Raw genomic sequence first — 5,229 nt, forward strand, 5'->3', positions numbered from 1 at the left:
GCTGGAATCGGTGCCCCTTGGGCCTTCAGGAAGACAAGCTGCCTAAGCCCAGGCCAGGGCAGAGCCCTGGGGAGGACTGCCATCCCAGCAGCTTGCCCTCCATGGCCTGCACAGGCTGGCCGAGGGTGGCTGGGCCTGGTCTGTCTGGGGCAGGTGTGCGGCACGCCCAGGCCTTGGTGGTGGCCCCGGGCCCCTGCAGGCAGCCCGCCCTTGCTCACCGCATCGGCCCCCAGCCCTGGTCACAGGTGATGCCCAGCGGTCGTCAGCACCAGGGGGCCCCGAGAGCATCTCTGAGGACTGCTGTTCCACGCGCTCACTTCCTCCTGAAGAGCCCCAAGCCTGGTCTTCCCAAAGAAGCTGCTCAGGAAGTGCCCTGGAACCCGAGCCACTACAGAGCTGCCCGGAGCTGGCTGCTGGTTGTGCTGCGAAGCGGGCCTGGGTCCCAGCTCAGCAGGGAATGGCCGCAAAGGGGACAGGCCTGGTGTCCCAAAGCCCAGCGCTGGCCGGGGACCTGACCTCCAGGCCCCAGGAGCACGGTGCTGACCAGACCAGAGGCCCGGAGCCCACCTGCGCCAGCGAGCCTCGCCCTCCCACCGGCTGCCTACAACTCCATCGGATGGACCAAGGGGGTTCAGTGGTCCCAAATATGTCAGGGAGGGCTGGTCACCTGGGCCCTCGGTCAGAAAGGGGCACCATGGCTCGCCTGGAAAATGTGCCGCCTGTGGCAGGATGGCAGTGGGAGGCGGAGGCAGCCCCCGAGGGCCCTCTGGCCGACCACCTTCAGGGCTCTGGGGCCCAGAGCCTTCGCTCACCAGGCTGGACACCGAGCTGAGCTCTTGGCTGGTGGTGGCGAGTGTCCAGCGCGGAGGGCCTGACAGGGAGCCAGCGGGTCAGTGTGATTGCAGCCTCTCCCAGAATGTCTTATTTTGTAATGACTGAACTACACTTAGTAATAGTTACACACGTATATGGTTAATATATATGGAAATTCAATATATTTTCTAGTTAAAGCATTCTAAAGTAATCAATGTTTCTAGCAAATTGTCGTGACCTCAGCTAATGAAATGTCCTTTTGTGCCACAGTCCTTGGCTTAACAAAGATGTGAACCTTGTAACACGAGAGCTGTGAATGTGGTCATCCTGTTTCTAATGTGAGGGGGGAGTGTTCTCCCAGCCCGGGCGCCTAGAAGTCAGTAAGGAATCGTGGGCAGTAGATTAACCACTGTATCTGCAAAACCTCCGATTAAAGTGTTTCCACAAGTGCTGCCTCAGTGTCCTTGTCCTGCTTCATCCCACACAGGCCACCCCTGCCCAGCGCAGCCCACACCGACTAGTCCTGCCCACCTGGGAGGCCTGCCAAGGCCGCCTCCCCCCCGGGGCTTCCAGTGTCAGAGCCCGGGGGCCCCAGGAGCCGCATCCCCTGGAGCCAGGCTGGGTACTCACCTGTGCTGGCCCAGCCCCAGCCCTGGCCCTTGTCTCACCTGCACCTCCCGGGACCCTGGGCTGTTCTCACCACCTGGGTGGGCCTCTCAGGAATGGGCTTCATCCTCCCTGTGCCTCATGCACGTTTCAGACCGACTGGGTGCCTAGCACAGTGTGCCCAGGACTGGCTAAGGCTTGGGCCAGGCCTCACATGGTCCAGAGCCTGGTTCTAGGGTCACCAGGAAGACCCAGCCTTGGATGGGACAGGCTGTGGACCCCTGTGGGTGCCCCCACCTCCCTGGGCTGTCCCACTGGCACCAGCACCGTATCCTCATGCCTGTCCCCCTACACAAGGCCACCTTGCTCCCTGATGCCTGCTCAGGGCCCTCTGCACGGGCTCTGAGGATGGGTGGCCTCCATTTTGAAGTTGCTATGACGACCAGTTGCTGGGTTAGAGGGCCAAGCGCTGACTTGGGCCGGCTTGAACCAGTCTGAGCCAGCTCCAGCAAGGAGGGGGCCTAGGAGCGCTGGTCCCAGACTGCCCCTGCTGACCTTGGGGCTGGGGGTGTCCTGCCACAGTGGCCCGGGAGGCTCACGTGGAGGCCCAGACCTGTGTCTGCCAAGGCCATGTCCAGCACAGGTGCAGGCTTGGGACCACAGGGCAGCGGGGATGGAGCGCTGACTCCCAAGCACCCTGCTGCCCCCAGCCCCGAGGGAGTCCAGCATCTGTCAAGAAGCAGCAGAAGCAGGGCTCAGGGTGCGGGCCTGGCCTCTCCCTGGGCCTCTGTCCTTCCAGGTGACCCACTCCCTCCTTCAGCATGCCCTCAAGAAAAGAGGGCCCTCGGTGCTCATGCTGCCCTCCCAGGGGGCTTTCCTCGGTGGGTCTGGAGCCCCCGCATTCTCGGTCCTCCCAGCTCTGCCTCCCGATGCTGCCCGTGCCCTTCCGGCCCCCCGCCCCCAGGACCCTCACAAAGGGGTGGGCTCCGGAGGAGCCTTGCTGGGAGGTGGCCCCCAGCACACCCACCCCTGGGCCAGAAGCTGGTGGGAAGGCTTAGTGGTCAGACAATGGGCGGCGCTTGCAGCCAGTCACCCTGGGCCTCAGACGTGCAAAGCCTGGTCTGGGCTGCTGCTCCTTCTCCCCAACCCCCTGGTCCCAAGCCTCATGCCCACGGGGCACCCGGGCCGGAAGTCCAGAGCACCCCAGCCTGGCACACTACCTGTGCAGGTGCTCACGACAGGACCTCCAGACGCCTGGTGACTGTGCCCCGGGAGCCAGCATCTCAGCCAACGGGCCAGAACCGGCCAGACCCCTCCCACCTGGAGCCACCTCTTCCGTGGGCAGAACCACCCAGAGAGCACAGGCAAGGGGGCAGACCCCTGTGGCTCTCAGGGCCCTCCTGCCAGGACAGGCAGAGACGCGGGCCCGAGTCCCTGGGCTGTGCGCCACAGCCCTCCGTGTCCGCCCCGTCCCCGCCTCCGTTCCCGGACAGGTGCTGGGGGGATGTGTCTGCAATTCCGAGAGCTGCCACCGGGAGGCGCGAGCGCACGCGCCCGAAAGCCGCTGGCGGCGCCATCCTCCTGGCTCTGCGCGGCCGCCCGGACCGTCTACCGTCCCACCGTCCCGGGCCCCTTCCTCCCCGCGGCGAACCTGGGCGGGGGACGGGTCTCCCGCGCCGCCCGCCCGCTGGGACCCACGCGTGCCCAGCACTGCGGCCACCTCCACGCCCAGGGTGGCTGCGGGGTCTGGGGCTCCGGATCGCCTCCTGCGAGGCAGAACCGAGTCCCCGGAGGAAGGGACTCCCGGGGCTGGAGGAGCGCGCGGCTGACCCGCACCAGCACCTGCTCGGCCTGCGGCCCACCACTGAGGGGTCCGCCCATTACACACATGGGGGAAACTGCGGCCCAGGGCTGCAGAGGGTGGGGGGAGCAGGGGCCTGACCCCGCCGGGCCTGAGGACGAAGGAACCCTCAATGCTCCGCACAAGTGTTCATGACGAGAAGGGCCCTCGGCATCATCCTCTCCTAGGGAAACAGAAACCCGGTTCCCAGTAACAGGGCTCGGGACCCAGCCTTCCAAGGCACGGCACCAGACCAGTGCTATCCCCTCCCCTGGGCCTCAGCGTCCCCATCCTCAGGGGAGGACCCAGTAGGCTGTGTGGCTGGTCTTAAGGCCGGTGCGCCAGAGCGTTGCCGCCGGCCACCAGCCCCTTGACTCTAGAAGGGCCAGTGGCAGGGGTCGGGTGCAGGTGGGGCCCCCTCCTGAGCTGCCCCTCCTCACTTCCTGTTTACAGCTGCTGCAGTCTCCTCTCTTCACCCCAAAGCCATTATGATCACCATGGCAACCAGGCCGTGTTTGTTCCAACAGGTTGGCAAAACCTGACGCAAGACTGCAGGGGTCGGTGCACCAGCAGCAGGTTCCTTGCTCAGGACCTGCCAGAGGATGTTAGCTGCCCATCCCTGCAGAAGGAAGCCAGGGGGCAGCTAGTAGCACAGGTTCCAAACAGTCGATGCTCTCCTGTGCACCCCCACTTCCAGGGAGCCCCCCGCAGTGCTGCCCCCAGCACCCTGCTCCTGCCCCTCCCCCAGAAGTTCTGTGTCTCATTCTGCACAGACGAGCGAGGCACAGCATGGATGCGAGTGTATCCAAGTCTAGAAACAGACAGGCAGTAGCTCCATCAGAGCAGCGTCCACACCATCTGAGGCAAGGGGGGCATCTGGTGCCCCTGGCTGGGGAACAGTTGCCGCGGTCCCCTCACAGCCCCCGGGTGCCCTACAGGGGCAGGGCTGGGGGCTGGGCGTGAGAGGTGGAGGTGCTCACAGATGGACGGTCTGCCTGTGGGGACCTCTGATCCCGAACCTTGCTTCTCCAGCCTTTGGCCTCCCCTCAGCTCAGCTGAGCCCTGGCCTCCCCAGAGCCAACCATCCTTGGCTCTGGGCCTGAGCTGGAGTCGGTTCCAGGCCGGTCTCTCTGTTCCCCACATTGCCTGGGTCCCGCCATTAGAGATGAAGCCCTTCAGGTTGACAAGTTCTCCACAGCCCAGTCTGACCCCCCAAGTAGGAGGTGCTCTGAGGATCCTACAGGATCAGCCAGGGCAGGGGATCCAGGGACCCCGTGCACCTCAGACAAGTCCAGGACTTCTAAGCAGTCCCCAGGGTTCTCCCAGAGTGGTTCCCAGACCCCCAGCACCCCCGGAAACTTGTTAGAAATACAGAGGGTGGGAATCAGCAGGTCTGGGGCCTTCGCCTTCATCTGTTTTAACAAACTCTCCAGGTGTCTACGTGTGTGCACCAAGTTCGCCCAGGTTTCAGAACACTGCAGTGGAGGTGGTGGGGAGCCGCCCAGGGAGGGGACTGAAGGTGGGCTGGGGGCCCTGAGGCTCCAGCTGTGTGTGGCCCAACCTGGGCACGTGGGCCTCACCCGGGTGGAGGGGAGGATCATCAACAGGTGATAAGGCTTGTCATCGGGCGTCCCGGGTTGAGGCCTGCAGCACCCCCTTGCCCTGGGTGCCGGCCGGTGGCAGAGTCCCCACGTCCCGACCGCTCCAGACTGCTTCAGAGGACAGCGTGGACTGCAGACCCTGGACATGGCTGCACAGTCCTTCCAGAACAGTCTGTGCTGCGGCCGGGGCGTGTCGTTTGTTTTCAGATTCTGGCTGCCCTGGGCCCCCCCAGGTTAGGGTTAGGGGGTCCTGGCGCAGCCCACACTGTGAGTTGCCTGAGGGCCCGCGTCCCCGGGGGCGCGGGGAGGCTCCCTGGCCGGGGCCGGGGCACGGGGCGGGGCGGGGCGAGAGGCCCGGGCCCGCCCCCG

Source organism: Manis pentadactyla, chromosome 10 (assembly GCF_030020395.1).
Source record: "Manis pentadactyla isolate mManPen7 chromosome 10, mManPen7.hap1, whole genome shotgun sequence".
Lineage (NCBI taxonomy): Eukaryota > Metazoa > Chordata > Mammalia > Pholidota > Manidae > Manis > Manis pentadactyla.